General features: G+C 26.9%; 2 long non-coding RNA genes across 2 annotated transcripts in view; both read left to right on the plus strand.

Moving 5' to 3' along the window:
- The window catches only part of LOC132932007 (uncharacterized), a 35,833-nt gene extending 34,579 nt beyond the window's left edge, over nucleotides 1-1,254 (plus strand). The window contains exon 4 of the long non-coding RNA XR_009662801.1: nucleotides 776-1,254. This is a non-coding gene — a long non-coding RNA (uncharacterized LOC132932007). The remainder of the gene's footprint in view (nucleotides 1-775) is intronic.
- A 2,540-nt stretch (nucleotides 1,255-3,794) lies between these two features.
- LOC132918234 (uncharacterized) overlaps nucleotides 3,795-17,227 on the plus strand; it is a 37,720-nt gene continuing 24,287 nt past the window's right edge. Inside the window, exons 1-2 of the long non-coding RNA XR_009660424.1 lie at nucleotides 3,795-3,942; nucleotides 14,441-14,538. This is a non-coding gene — a long non-coding RNA (uncharacterized LOC132918234). The remainder of the gene's footprint in view (nucleotides 3,943-14,440; nucleotides 14,539-17,227) is intronic.

Raw genomic sequence — 17,227 nt, forward strand, 5'->3', positions numbered from 1 at the left:
AATGACAAAAAAATGAATTATAAAGAATCATTTTTGTCCAGTTATATATTGGCCTAATGAAAAATAAACGGTATGACTACATCATAAAATCGTCATGTCGAAACTTATTCTGTCGATTAACCGGGTAAAGTAAACACTAAATTATAAGGCGATAATGGGACTTGACCGCCAAAAGTCCCTCGATAAATAATTCCACAGGATTTTCGTCGAACATTATTTATATACAGACCATGCGGCGATTAATACATACGGTGTTTCGCTTTTTTTGTTTTGTTTTTTTTTTTTTATATATATATATTTTTAATGGGGATGGGAGCGAGAGAGGCTTACAAAACGTACAAAACGAACAGCACGCACCGTACCTATGCAATTGTGGTGCTGATAAATATTAATCATTTCATCGTACCTACATGTAAATTACTCGATTAACATCTCACGCGTGTATTATGACTACTGCTGCAACGTGCAGTTGTTGCGCGCAGAAAAAAATAGAATACAGGATGTCTAGGGTAAAATAAAATGTTAAACAGAACGTGTGCTATCAAAAAAAAAAACTATATATATATAACTTCAATGTTATTTTTTTTTTATTTTACTCCACACTATAATATCGTGTTTTAGATAACACGTTTTATCGTTTCAGTAAAATTTAATATTTACGTGGTTCTAAGACTCCTAATTTGATTATAATATATATATTATTATATTAAATGTAGACGTACAACTATAATAAATCAGAAAATTATTATATTATAAAATAATATTTTTGTTACAGGTTTTATGTATGCTCCTTAAATGTTCATTCCTGGATCGGATTCAAGCGCAATAAGACAACAAAATATTTATATGAACATTGAACATATAATATATATCATATTATGTGTTAAAAAAAATTATATGATCGTTTCATAACATATAAATATCTACATATTATATAAATACATTTATAAAAATCTTAATGATTTACTATAAATTTATTTTGCCATTATATTCTTCGTAAGAAATTTTTAAATAAATTTGTGGTAAAAATGGGAAGTTGCAGAGCAATTTAGTAATAAAACATAATTCTATATATAGTAAAATAGTAGTAACCTCTTGTAAAATTATATACATATTTTATAAGTTTTTAACATGAAATCGTAGGTATAAGAATTGTATTTAATTATTATTTTATGAATCTGAATTAGTGTATTACTATCAACGATGTGTACCTATATAAAGCCATAATATATTGAATATTTAAAGTCTTCCGTAAAATTTAAGTATTGTATACGCATACATTATTATAAGTTTTAATAATTTGTGCATCTAATTTATAAGGTAATATAATACTTATCGTGTTTATTTAAATCAAATATTTGAGAATTTTGTTTTGTATAAATAGTAGTTATTCATGTTTACAATTTTATTTTAATGCTATGTATGTTTATTGTATATATTATAATAATATAACATTATCTTTTTGTGCCAAAGCGCACATAATATGTGTTTAGTTTTTTTAATTTAAGATTTGGAAGCTAAGACAAATGTATAATGCTTAATTATTGCTTTTCAAAACTATAACTTTGGCACTATAAAACTCATTTCAGATGGCATATAGATTAATATGAAAATGTATAATTACAAATATATGAATGGTCAGATTCAAATAATTACGTCTCCGATCTCCTTATTTCTCTCAAAAAATAAACATTGTATAATGTATTAATTGTATTATATAAGTTTGATCCATTGCCATATTGCCGTTGTTAAAACGACTGTATAGGGTAAACTTTATCATTTTCAAACATACAATATTATTTTAATATATAAGTAAATCCGCTAATGTAGAATAACTATTATTATACAGTGTTCCAAAAAGAACGCTTTTTTTTTAAATAGGTAACTATTTTGATTTTTATGTTCACAACATTGTTCTTATCATTTTTTTAATCTACTATAATTCCGGTTTGTTGTTGTGTAATCAGTTTTTGCTAAGTGTCACCATGAATCGAGTGTAAATTGAAATACGTAAATATGTTAGTTGTTAAGATTTTTAAAAATCTAACGAAAGTGATGCGGAGACTGTGCGATGACTTCGTACTTACTCGGACTCTCAATGTGTTATCAATTCGTCGTCTATAAAAAAATTCGAAAAAACTGATTCATCTGTTGATCTCAAATTCCCGATTAAGTTAAGACGTCCTCGTGAAACTCACTAGAAAGAACTGAGAGACAATTATTGTTAATTTTTTCGACCGGACTTCGGCCTGTCAACAAGCTATCGACAATCGAATAATATTATTTTTCATACATAAACCGGATGTTAACTATACGTTTTTTTTTTGTAATTTTTTAAAAAATAAAATTTTTTTTGCCTAATTTAAAAAAGCGTTCTTTTTGGGACACACTATATTTTAGTTTAATGAAAATGTGCAAATATGAACTTCACATATATTTATGTTAATAATTATTTAAACAAATTCAAAATGTTTATAGGTAGACCCTTCTTCTAATTTTTCTAGGTAGTCAAGATGAGCTTTAATAATGTTACCTCAAAAATGTGATAATATTAATAATAATTTAAGTATTCATTATCGATATAATGTCAATAAAATAAAACTAGATATTACAATATAATATGTTAAAAATAGTTTTAAGATAAAAATAATAATTGGAAAAAATGATTTCTATAATAATATTAATAATAATAATAAACAATTTACATATAATTATTATACGTTATGTATAAAGCGTCGAAAAAACGTTTACGAGTTACAACATATAGTAAAATTATTAATTTTTTTTTTAAACCAGCACAACACACCTAATGCATCGAAAAGAGCGCATAAATTCAAACTCCTTAACGTACAAATTTGTTGTTGGTCAATAGGTAAGTAGGTACTATGTAAACCCCGATTTTATAAGCTGGCTAACTGCCGTCGTGAGGGAATCGTTAAATAAAAAAAAAAAATTATAATGATAATCGTATGCATACACATGCGTGTGGAAACAACCGTTGTCGTTAAATGCGTGGGCCCTACTTGCCGGAGGCAGACGCGCCAAAACCGACCAAATGCATATATATATATATACCTGTGCGTGTGTGTGTGTGTGTGGTGTGTGTGCAGGACGTAGGTGTATATTTTAGCGGGAAATCCGTTAAACGCGCGGGACCTCGCAAAAGATCTCAGGGAACCGGTCCCCCTTCGGATGGACATTGCAAAATCTCCGTGAAATTTCCATACGGATACGTCGTAGTCGTATTATAATATTATATATAATAACGAATGCGCGCCAAAAGACGAGGTCCACCACCCGGTTATAGGGGGTGGTTGGCTCGAACGGGGTGAATTCCGACGCGCCGACTGTGCGGCGAGCGCACATAATAGGTAGGTATAATGTGTGTGTGTGGGTACCTACCGGCCGAGCGTGCATACATAATATCGTAATATTATAATTTGCGCAAGTGTGGCGGGTGCGTGTATAGGTAGGCATCGTGTGTGTGTGTGGGAAGAAGACACGCGTTCGCGCGGGAGGGTATACGATGCGCTCGTATATTATAATATATGCGGACAATGCGAACGCTGCACCGTGGGAGTCGTCGGGGCGTTTATGGACCGGGCGAACCGGTCCCCGGACCGCGCAGCATCCCGCCGAAAGGTAACACAAACATTTCGCACGGTGAGAGACCAAATATTACGGCCCTTGATGTACACCCCCTATTTATATATACATATACATTCTTGTCTGAGTATTAAATTGTATACATGTATATATTACAAATATATGACGACGAAGACGACGGTTATTGCAATATTCGCAGTCCTATATAAACTATCGGGACAGTTTGTTACCGTTTTTGTATCGGTGTCGATATCATTCCAACAACGTCTACTGCTGTTGCTGCTGCTGCTGCTGCTGCTACCTCTGCTATACCACGCGTTATTGACCATCGAATAGGTAAGCCCTGTTTCACATAAAACATATACATTTTAACACGACAGTCGATTATTATACATAATAATAGTGTTAGATAAGCGGAAATATTGAAAAAACTCTATAACTTATTATTATCGAAACAAGCATAAATATTTATTATAAATAAATTATTATTTTATATTATCTATTATCTCTCTATTCTATAGTAGACTATGAGAAGTGATGGTTGGAAATCGGTCCATGTTTTCCGTTGAGGCTATGTTGTCTTGATTTATTTTTTGTTCATATTACATCTGTATTTCGTCATTTATTGTCTATAATATATTTCGTATAGAAACTAATTACTATAGGATAGGATACTATACTATTTCAAATAACCCGCGTAATCTTATAAATCAAATTAAATGACTATAATGAGTAAATTTTGATCATTTATTAATTTTTTTTTAAATAAATCGGTCATTTACTTTATATAGCTACGTTTTGCACAGTAATAATAGTACACTTCATTGTATATTAATAATATTAAAGACAATTAATTGTAACTTAAAAAAAATAATATATTTACCTGCAGCATTGGATGAAATGATAAAGATGTAGAAATATTATTATGCTTAGTGTAATGTATTGTATGGATAAATACTGAAATGTATAGACTATAGGTTTGAAAATAAATAAATGCGAATTAGGAATTATTTTGCTCATATACTATAACATAATTAAAAATTAATATAGATAAGACTTTAAGAATTTTTTAAACAAATTAATACTTGAAAAATCATATTAATTTCCACTTATTAAAATAATCTATGAACCTTTATATATTTTATTTCAATGCAGTATAATAAAATATATAATATAATAATATACGGCTTTTAAAAAGGGTGTTTCAGGATTTTCAATTAGTGTAGTGATATTTATGAAAAATTAATTATACTATCTATTATATTATATACCCATATTATACTCGATCCTTTGAAAAAAATATTAATCATTCAGTGAATATTCATGATTAATATGTTGACACTTTTCTTACAACATTAATTTGAAATATGGATTAAAATAAAGGCTATATAAAGGTAACCATATATAACCATTAACCATACAATAATAAACACGAATCGACGATTGCAAAAACGATTTGGGTAGGATTTGTATAAGTATTGGTGATTTGGTATAAGTAGAATTACACGATACATTTATATAAAGTTTCACTTTAACTCATCAGTTGAACGTACAAACGACTTTAATAATTTATTGCTATACAAGTTTTAATTTGTAATATTTTGGTTTTATAAAAGTTTACATTATATAATACATGTGTTTAATTATACTGTCTCAGAGTAATATTAACTCTGATGGTTCATGAAACCATCAATTCATATGCATATATTTATATACTTGCAAATAATTTGAGACTGAGAAAAAGCTTTTGTACGTCATATAAACTAAAAAGTTCGTTGAAAAGATCAATGCTACAAATTCGTTTGTCGTAAAATTTAAAAATAATTTTTAGTTCCTTACAAAATGTGTTGTATTACATAATAAATATATTTAAAACGGATGCTTAATGTATAAATGTGTCTAGTACACTTATATTATAATAAATATACAAATTATATTATTTTAAAATATAAATTGATTAATATTTATTGCATAATATAATTTTAAAATAACTTAATAATCGTATTTTCTTCTAAACCGATTATCAATCTGTAACTTAGTACAAACAGCTTAAAAAAATAATCAATAGAAAATCATTAATCATTTTTTTATATTAATTTTAAATTTTAATCATTTAATTATGTTTTAAGATTATTTATTATTTATAAAAATAGTGTTAATATTATTAATCAGTTTTTAAACAGGCTATTTTAATTCTCGGATTTGATAATCTATATTTTTTTCTTATCTGCTGTTTTTTTCTAACCTTTTATTTTTTATTCATTGGACATTTTGATTTGATATTAATGTAAAAGATATTTTTTTACATAACCTCTTTAAGTGTATATTATCCTAGAAAATGATTAAAATCAGTATTTAATTTACGAAATTAAAATCGGGGAGAAGCAGTGTTGAGCAACATGATATGTGAATTCACCTTGTTTATATTATGATGTTATAGTATTGGTATGTTAGATGATAATCATTTTTTCTATTTTTGTAATTTCAAATATAATTTTAAATCATATATTTTCAAATTGTTGAGATTTGTATACTATTTAAACTGTGTCCTGTAGTGATTTCAGCTGTTGTTTTTCAAGAACGCCACTTTTTTAGTGTAATTATTTAGCTGATAATTTTTCTCAAAAATTGATATAATATCTAAGTAACTATTCAAAATTTGTAAGAGTAGTTTTTTAGTTATTGAAATGCGTATGTAATAAGAATAATAGTTCATAAAAATTATTTAAAACAAAGTATAAAATACTTAGCTATAATATCAGATTAAGTATTTATTATATTTTTACATAATATTATAAATCTTATAGATTAGTATCAATTACTAAAATTTGCAAATTACCATAGTTCTCATATCTTCCAAACCCATATTATTCTCAGTACACAAATTTAAATAATTCAAAAATTACCCATTTGAATTTTGTTTTTGAATTTTGATACTGCGAAATTTTCATGAAACAATATCCACGAAATAATTTACAGTAAAAAAAGATAGTTATTGGCATTTGAAAAACAGAAGTTTGTGCTTCTAGATGATAGTATATTTAAGGTTTAAATGCTACAAAAAAATCTGATTTTGAATAACTTTTTTTTTGATGAAGAATAAATTAGTCGAGAGTAACATGCTTGATGAATCATTATGTATATTGTATAAATCAATTCTTATAAACTATAAATGGCTAAATATAGTAAAAACCGTACACTGCACGTTGCAGTCATTGTCAATAATAATATAGGCAATTAATAAAATCAACCTTTCTCGACATCGGGATTACGAATTACTATTCTAGGCGCGCGCATTGCCGTCGTGTGTGCGAGTATACTTGTGCGTGTGTAGCCACTCGTGGGCGCACGTATATATATATTTATATATTAGTATATTACTATGTATAAGCGTGAATTTTACACAATCGTGTAGAAACGTACTGCATATATATATGTATATACATATGTACATCGTAATAATGATTAAACGTGTATAATATACATGTTTATGTATTATATATATATATATGATGGTATATTGGTATACCTACCTACGTATAATATTTTTGCACGATGAGCGTGCAAAATAAGACGAAATGTCCGCGAATTCATTGCAATAAAATTTACGACGCACCTCTATAATGCAATTTACAAGAGTTTTAAAATTGCATCTTTAATGTTATTATTTTAACATTAATTGTGCCTAGTTATTATTGATTAGTTATATAATGTATGTATATATATATCATACTGACGATAAAAATAATTTGTCATCAATGAACATTTTATAGTTTGTTTTGCCTATAGCGTCAAACTGTTTATTATTGTTCATAAATTGTATCTATCTATGTATAGCAATATTTATGCCATTTCCAGCGTAACATTCATATCGGAATTCAATACCGCGTGTCCACTGCCGTCGTTGCCACATTGAAAGGTAAAATATACATAGGAGTAGGGCGTATAGATATAATAGCTAGGTAGACGTGAAAAAAGCAAAACTATATAATGTACGAATAGTGACTTACTGCAGACGTCCAGTATGCGGAGAAAGAAAATATATATTGATAATACACACAATACATATATCTATATAAGTATAAGTACGATTATTTGAAATTCACATACAGGTGAATTTATATATATGATTTCATAAATTTGTATACAGTATAGATTATATAGGTTAGGTGTGTTGCAGCAATATATCCTTAAAAACTGATATACCTACCATAAATTCCGATCATAATATAAACTAAATAGCCTTATTATATCGATTTTTCAAATGTTCAACAACCACAGACGAATGCATACAGCAATTTAATTAGATAGATTCCATTCTCTAAATTGTTGCTCATCGCTATTGTTTTGCCTAATATACCTACATTTCATTATTCTTAAATCTCTAAGTGCAAATATATTATTATTTTAAATAAAAAAAAATCTTTAACAGCACGAACTATATATTGGCTGTATACTACGAGTATAACGGCAAAACTGCAATTTAGAAAATATAATAACAAAAACTACCTTAATAAAAAAAATCTGATACCGATAAACCGATAAACATGATATTATCGACGTACATAATATATTATATTATAGGTATATAATACCTATAACCATATGGTATGTAATGTATATAATATATAGGTACATGTATACGCTGAAATCGACGTTAATGATATATATTATGTGTTGTTCGTTGCAAGAAAAAGAAATAGTCACCCTAACTTTGTATCGCTCTGTATATTATGCTTAGTGTTTGGCGGCGGCAGAAAAGCGGTAAAAGAAACTGAAAAAAAGTCCCAATAATAATAATAAAGTGTGATAGAGGGTTACGGCGGCGGCGGTGGCGGCGGCGGCGAAGAAGCGGCTTTTGTGAGAAAGCAAAAATCGCGGCGGCGCGATGTGAACCGAAGCGGGGAGGCGTGTCTGGCAACCAATAGACAACCGTCGCGGCGCCGCCCGATCTCGACGTTTCCCGCTGCTGACCGACACCGACTCGAACGGCCATTTTTCCGGCCCTCGCCGCCACCGCCGATTTTTTTCCACCCGTTTCTCGACAGGCAAACTAAAAAACACGCACATCGAAAACATCGCCGCCGTTTTACTCGCCTGCACAGTGTTTAACTACTCTGTACGTACGCAGATACGCGACGACGATGCGTGTTTTATATATAGCCGAAACATTTTAAAAATATAACTTATTATACTTTTGCGAATGGTTTTCGTATACATATAGGTACAGGGTAAAATGTTCGATACGGAAGTATTTCTAGTTAGAAAAATCTAAAATTATTAATCATTTTTATGTTTGTTTACAATATTTTATGGTGGTGGTGGATGAGGGGAGGGGATAGAATTAAGAAATTCAAATGAGAATCTATTATATATTTTTGCAATCATAACGTGAAGTATTTTTTTTGAATGTTTCGATATATATATATAAATAAAAATTTGGGCAAGTAGCTTATGAGTATTATATGAGTGTTTAAAGTTTTGTTAAGTAGAGTGAAGTGATATAGAGAATACTGAGAATACTATAGGATACATCATAAAATGTGGATTTTTACTACTCTGCTCACCCAAACTTTAAATACTTATAACTCACTACTCGCTCGAATTTCGATTTTTTTCCATTTAATCCATTGTTGTTCACATTATGATTGAAAATAAGTATATTATTGATACTATATATATTATGCATTTTTTAACTTGAACCCCAAAAACCGATCTAAAGTATTGTAAATATATATATATAAATTACTATGAATAAAAAAACTTTCGTATTAAAAGAGTTTCTCTATTATAAATACTTTATTATACATAATAATATAATAAAAAGCCTATATCGTAAATGTTGAATCACTTTTTATACGGAAATATATAGTTGATAAGTTCATAGATGTCTGTGAAATAACGACGAATGCATTATGTTCCACTTGGCACTTAATATACATGTACATAATTTATAGTATTTATTTCATCATTATATCATATATTATCAGCTGCACTATACGCACGTACTTAGCTATATTACGTATATATATATTATATATCATCATTTTAATATATACGATGTCCTATTCGTCCATTATTAATATCGTGCATCATGATATAAATAATATATAATATATTAAAATTGCATTATATTAACCTGAAACTGAATAATCTTATTATAATTTTCAAACAACTCTTAACTCGCATTACTACCATAAACTATACGATAAAGATAGTCGATGAGAAGCTATATTTATTATATAAGATCCTTTCCAAATCCCTCAACCACTATAACTGGTATAGATCACCAAATTTAAATAAATTACTTTTAATGCTTTTTTATTTATAATAGAATATTATCCGATTTCCTGAAAGTTAAGTTAAGTATGATCACTCAAACTTATTCAGATATTCAGTTGTATGTATAGTAAAATAGTAAATATTATATATTCATTATGATTCTTAATAATTATAATATGTTATAATTATTTGTATAAAATATAAATAATATCATATTATTTAAAATCCAGTATGCTTAGGAACGGTGCTAAGAACCAGTGAGGGTTTTAGCCCTTCCTATAAATGGCCGAGCACCCTCACCAGCCCCATCCCCAATGAAAAATATAATAGCACGTTTTATCTTATTTGTATAAGAACTTTATTAATATTATTTAAATAAATACTTTTATTTCCTTGAGTATTTTTATAATTTTAAATATTTATATTATAGTCAAATATCCATGTAATAAGATAATATATTATACAGCGCATATTATACATATATTTTTAAATAGGTCATAATATTATTTAAATTAAGTTATTATACTTAATATATTTCGTGATTATAATATTATTATATTGCTATTTAATAAATGCGTTTTATTTTAAAATCATTTGAGACGTTTTATTGCGTCACTGTGTCAGGATGTCATATCCTCGAAGGTACCTAGTTCATACATTTTAGATTAGATTTACATAAAGAGTTGATAAAAAATTATTTGTTAAACGTGCATAGTATAAGCAGTGTATAACAATATATTTAATTACATTTTTTAATAAAAAATGTTCATACATTTTCTGACAACGTTTGAATAAATGTAGAATCTAGAATGTGTTATAATGAAAGATATTTGTATATATAAGTACATCCATTGAATTTATAATTATTTTTAGTTCAAATTTTCAAAATTATGTGTATTAAATACATGAGTATTTATGTTGAAATTGCCTATAAAGTTATGTATTATTTTTAATAGAAGCATAATATTTTACAAAAAATATAAGGTTAAGGTAACTCCCTACAATAAGTACTTTTAAAATCTGTGTTAAAATACTTCTTATTTTACATTAAAAAAAAACATTACATATAAAGTACAATTTTAAAAATATTGATAGTTATTAAAAATTTCATACATATTATTTATTTAGAATTTAGGTTATAAAAACTACTGAGAGTATTTTAAAAATCTTGTGTGTGCTATAGCTATTTTATGTAAAATCAAATGCAATTATTTATCTGAGTAATCATTGTTTCTTTTTGAAAAAATCCTAGCCTATGTACAAAAAGTATCAGTTTCACTCCGTGCCCAATGGAAAAAATTATAGTTTCGTGCCCGAATGGGCCATAAATATCAAAGATTATAGTAGGTAATACATTATATTCTAATAATATTATTTATATGTAATAATCGCCTGAACTATAGACTTTAGTGGATCGTATAGGGTATACATAAACGTATATACCTTTATACTAGTTATACATAAACATTAAATAGTCAGTCACCAGTCACTGCAATAAATTGCATTACAAGGATTTAGCAGATCACTTAAATGTTTAAATTTCAGACTGGCGGGGCATTTATTTCTCGATTATTTTCAAGTTCTCTGTGCTCCTCCAGGTTCTCATAAGAATCACTAAAAAATTACAATAGCTAAGTATATAATCACTCTGGAAAATTAACTATCCATAACACAATATAACGTATAGATATAATACCTATAGACTATATAATAATATAGCTTTACACGTAGGTATAATATAAGTAATATAACCATAGTACCTGCAGGTATAATATACCATATAGTCGATTAAAAAGTATAAGTACCTATATACTTGCGACATTATAGCAGGAATTTAAGACTTTATATACGAATACAAATTTCTATAAATTATACAGTTTAAATAAATTACAAATATTTGATAGCAATAGAGTATATATATTGCTATCGGTATATGCCTGTTAAGGGTTAAAAGACTCGCAATATATAGCTATAGTACATTATAGTACAATCATATTTGTAAATATATATTATGTACAATTTATATCACTACACGTTATTATTATTTGAGGTGGATATATTATAAAAGCGTGATGATCGATTTACATTTGAATCTACGACCATTATGGTTGATACTGTATATAAATATATAATTAATATATATGTATATATATATAGTATTAAGATATTAAAATACATACTAGAAATAAATACCTATTATTTACTTATATATGATAAAGTCGTAAATACATTCGTTAAACATAATATTTTGTAACACTAATAACTTATTAGTAATAAACTAATGGTTTTCATTATACTATTTTGTCATTTTCTGCAAATATACATACTATAGTGTACAGAGAGACATAGAAACGTTTTTAAGCTTTTGTAATCTGTCAATATATAATATATCTATATATCTGTCATATATTATTTTCAATTAATTTAATTCGATTTAGCTTAATATCACAACTTAAAAAATATGTTTTATATATATGCACCTATATACTTATCTATATATAACTGTTTCTTTAAATTAGTATAAAATATTTATTTTTAAGCCAATGTTTTTGACATATCTTAATATGTAGTTACCCAAATAAGTATATGTAAAACATATAGTTATAGATTATTAATATATTTAGTTCTTTACAAATTGATTTTCTTCGTCCCTTTAAAAAAAAAATAAGTTTGCAGCAAAGGCACATATTATGTTGTTTTTTTCTGTATCTCATACAAAATTATAATTAATAATTATACATAACATATTAAGACATATATAGTTTAAATATTATATAATATACTTTGATGGTTCGGTACCTACATCTATAACCATGATATCATTTGAAGGATTGTATTAGGATTTTTATACATAGTATAGGTACGCAGCTGATGGTTTGAAAATTTTAAATTAAGTTCTTAACATTACCATAACAAAAGCATACTGCAACATATTTCTCTCTCATTAGTTTATCTTTTTATAAATACTTTTTAAAGGGGGTGATATTTACCTTACAACTGTATTTCAGTTTTGCGTGTATAATTTATACCTACTTAATTAGTTTTTTTTAATTTATCAATAATTAATTTTAGATTATAATAACAGTATACCCGACACTTCAAGCAAATGCATATTTTTGCATATTTTATGGGTTTTTTACATTCCTAATTGTTAATTTTCATTTTATTTTGAAAATATTTTGATTTCAAAACGAAAAATCTATAAAATCTATTATATATATATGAAATTTAGATGATATAATATACAGAAATAATATAAATTTATATATTATTAACCATAAGTTTGAAAATTGATTTAAAAAAAAAAAACGTTGAAATAACAATATAATATGATACAATGTTTGTTAACTTTTCATTATTATGGTATATAAATGGATATAAATGAAAATGTTTGAACATATATCTATACAATTACCTTTATTCTTAGATTTTTCGGTTCCGAATAATGAGGGACTATATACATTACAAAATTACAAAACTGTAATTTTTTGCAATTATATTTTTGAAATGTATTTGTATTTAAACATTTTAATAATTTTAATACTATATGCCTTATATTATTTATCTGATTTTTTAATATTTTAATTTTTTTTTTTATATAAAATAGATGCTATATCTAAATTATGTATTTATACATTTTTTCAAAACGGGGTTTGATTGTTTTTTATTTTCTAAGTAGGTACTAGGTACATACAAGACTTGTATACTTAGTATAGACAGTATAGTATAGTATACTAAATATACTACTTAAAGTATTTTTAATAAAAAATATTAAATCTTAAAAAACGTATCTACATTGTTACCATCGAATCGTTATAAAATGCTCTATTTTACTTTTAAAATTCAAAATTATAGTACCACTATATTATAAGAATATAATATGGTATTATTTGATGTACTATTATACATTATACAGATAAGAAATAAGTACTCGTATGATGTAGTTACGTAATTAAAAATAAACATAAATAATATGAAACAATTTTAGTTAGGTACTTAAGTAAATAAACCTAATAAATTAAGTATGTCGTATATATTATTACCATAGCTATATGAACAGCTAAAAAAAGTGTGTAATTATGGTGATCTAAATAATAGCCAAAGGTGCATAATACAGATGAACGTTTATGTTTTTTGTATTTTATTTTTGTTGAACATTTACAATAGATTCAACAATCTTAACACTTTCTGTTGTAACAATACAAATATTAATACCTATACATTAGGTATGTTTATTGTGAACGCATATAAAGCATAATAAATATAATATTAATAATCGTATTATTCGTACTACGCTAAGAAATCATTCCCTTCCCTTATTCGAAATTGCCATTATTTCCTAGATGTTGACATCTTCCGTAACACACACAATACACATATTTCATAATTATATCTATTATCTTTCATCTTTATCTAAATATTTTTTGAGTTATCTATTCCCAGTACTATATATATATATATATATATATATATATATATATATATATATATATATAAGTATATTATAACTTGTTAGTAAACCTCTAATAAAACAACAATTTTTTTGTTTCAGTTTTAAAATAATGAAAAACTACGATGAAAAATATCGACTGCGTACCATGTTTTTACATAATAATATTATTATTGTGGCGTACCCTGTTGGAGAATACGGTAAGGTTACAGGATTTTGTATTTTGAATTTTATTATATTATTCTTTTTGATCCACACATTTTATACTGAGGACACACTGGGAATACGGGAAAAAACAACCACGACGAAAGGGTATGGAGGGTGGGGGTTAAACCGAGTGACAAGATTGGCCGACGTGCGGTTCGTAGCTCCGCCGTTTTATGGATTTTCACTCGGTATCGACCCAGACGCGCGCGAATGTCGGCGGCGGCGGCGACCGCCGCTACCGTGGGGGAAGTAAAAAAAAAAGAACCCGCGTGTTCGTACGATAATATCGTACATATTATTATATAGCATTCTTGAAACTATTTTGGCCACCCCTTCGATTTTCATATACAATCCACGAGCGACGTACCAGACTGATGCTGTAACAGTTATTTCAAAACACGCGTACAAATACGTACACAAAGATCTTTAAAATGCATATTACACATTATCATCTATTGTTATCATAGCTACATACCACCGTATTATAATATTCTTCATAATATTATATCGAATCGAGTGAATAAAGTGATTCTTAGCGGCCTGTGCAGCTATTTCCTAATTAGGTGTTTTAGCATTACGCCAATGTACCTACAACAATATACCTGTATACAAATGAAAAAAAAAATAACAATGTTTTGCAATTGCTTCACAAATGCTTAAGTAGTGATGCGAAGAAGCTTAGACAATAGTCCAATACGAATTGTATAGGACACCTTACCTAAATAGAAATTTACATTTTACTAAAAACATAACAATATTATATGTTTGAACGCTGCTTAACGCTTATCGTTGCTTTATTTTGTAATCATGTAACTTAATTATTCTGCCTAAATGATGTATATACTGTAGGTTATAGGTTGATTACCCATATGGCCATATTATGTGATACCTAAGTAATATTTGGCTTAATACTGTCATACTCAAAATAGTATAATATTTACTTATACATTAGTTCTAATTTCAAAACGCGTAGACAAAGATCTTTAAAACACATATATAGCCATTATTTAGATATATTATAGGTATCGAAGCCATAAAATATTTTTCATAATATTACATTGAAACGACTTAATTTGCTTTTTGAAGTCGGCTATTTCCTAATTAAATGTTTAATAAACATCACGCTTGTTGTATACGATTAAAAACAATTATATTTTAATTTTTTAGCATTTATTTTAGTACATGCAATATGTATGTAACACAATACTTCAATAGTGCAAATAAACTTTCATTAGTTCAATATAGATAGACTCTTATTATTAAACACCGCGTAGAATATTAACATTTAATGATAATATGTAATAATATGTAAGTGTATTAATTTATTTTGCCACTGCCTATTATCATAATTTTTATTATAAATCACAACGTATTGCTTACTTCTTAAGTTTATCTATACATATAGGTTATTATAATTTATAGCAGATACTAATAATATGATGTTTGGTATCTTATGTTTAACTAAAAAGATTATATCAAAAGTTGTATAAATAGATATGTATACTTTATATACATATGCCATGTATGCATTCTAATTTCTAGTACTCGTTTGCTTTTTATAGAAGGTTGTAAGTTATTGTAATTGATATTATTGATTAATTATGTAAACGTAAATACTGCTAAAGGTATAAATATATACATAATTACTATTAATTATCAAGTTCACTAATTAAAGCTGCAGCAATTTAACAACGCATATTGCATAGCTAATAGCTACTAGTATTTATTCAACTAATACCAATAATATATACTCTGAGTATTGAGTCTACTCTATGTTGCTAGGCTATTATGTATTTTAAAATGGAATATATTAAGAAGCAAATATAATATTATATGATTAAACTGTATAAAAATTAATACTAATATTAATTAGCCAAAAAATTACAAAAAAAAAAATACGTACAGTTTCGATATAACATCTGGTCTACGTATGAAAAAAAATAACATTCGATTGTTCTCCCCTAGTTTGTTGACAGGCTAAAGTGCGGTCGACAAAATTAACAATAACTACCTTTCAGTTCTCTTTAGTGAGTTTCACGAGGACACCTTAACTTAAGTTACACTTAATCGGGGCTTTTGAGATTGCATTGAAATAAGCAGCGTCCTGTTATAGTAAGATACGAAGTCGTCACATAGCTTCCGCACTACTTTCGTTAGATTGGTAAAAGGTCTTAACAACCTCTACATACGTATTTAATTGACATTCGATCCATGGGGACACTTAACAAAAACTGATTACACAACAAAAAATTGGAATGATAGGTAGTAGATTGAGACAAATGAAGAGAACAATGTTGTAAACACAAAAACAAAAAAATGGCAACCCATTTTTAAAAACAGCGTTATTTTTTGTATACTGTATGCTATTTGCTTTAAATCTTAAAAAAGGCAAAATATAATGATTTTAATTAAGACACAAATATTTAAATTTAATGTTAGTTTAGTCATCCGAAAATTATCAATAATTGTTTATTATACTATTCGCAAACCAATACAGCATCTTTATAAATACAACCATTTACAAATAGTTGCTTAAATTAAAAATTGAGTTTAAAATTTGGATATATTTTTAAATAATAAATTATAATATGTAGAATCAATTGCTTTTTGTGCTGCTCAAAATTTTTCAAAATATTAATATTAGTATCACCTAATAGTTATACAACGCATATACATAAGCTT

Source organism: Rhopalosiphum padi, chromosome 1 (assembly GCF_020882245.1).
Source record: "Rhopalosiphum padi isolate XX-2018 chromosome 1, ASM2088224v1, whole genome shotgun sequence".
Lineage (NCBI taxonomy): Eukaryota > Metazoa > Arthropoda > Insecta > Hemiptera > Aphididae > Rhopalosiphum > Rhopalosiphum padi.